Here is a 470-nt window from a genome sequence, read left to right on the forward strand (position 1 = left end):
CTTTGGGGATCAGATGGCACCCTACTAAACAGCTTGCAGGTCCAAGGACTGGAAATTTTTTTCTTACTATTTTTATATTCCACCACTCCTCAGGTGACATGATGAGCCAGAAGAACTTTCAGATGGACCTCTCTTTGGGCATTTTGGGGGCTTCAGGTCCAGAGATGACCATGCAGGGTACTGGATGGTCATCCGCCTGCAGCAGAGAGGCAGGTCATGCTTTGAAGCCTAGCATGAAGCCCAGTGATCCACCGATTTACCATCACAAGCTCTTTTACTAAGAGTAGCAAATCTGGTATTATTAGAGTCTGAACTCTCTACTATAACTTCCAACCACTACAACAGGTGTTGGGATTACAATTTAGCTTTACAAGCATTCTAAAGTTTGAAAAATTGAAGGTTTCCCTTCACTTGAAGTGCCTATATCTAACAAGACCAGCTCCCTCTGACAAGCCATTAGTAGAGGAGGT

At 44.0% G+C, this 470-nt stretch overlaps 1 protein-coding gene across 1 annotated transcript in view; it reads right to left on the reverse strand.

Moving 5' to 3' along the window:
- LOC119588712 (thioredoxin domain-containing protein 5-like) overlaps positions 1–470 on the reverse strand; it is a gene marked incomplete at both ends in the record, with an annotated part of 6,576 nt that overhangs the window by 1,744 nt on the left and 4,362 nt on the right.

This window comes from Penaeus monodon, chromosome 24 (assembly GCF_015228065.2).
Source record: "Penaeus monodon isolate SGIC_2016 chromosome 24, NSTDA_Pmon_1, whole genome shotgun sequence".
Taxonomy (NCBI): domain Eukaryota; kingdom Metazoa; phylum Arthropoda; class Malacostraca; order Decapoda; family Penaeidae; genus Penaeus; species Penaeus monodon.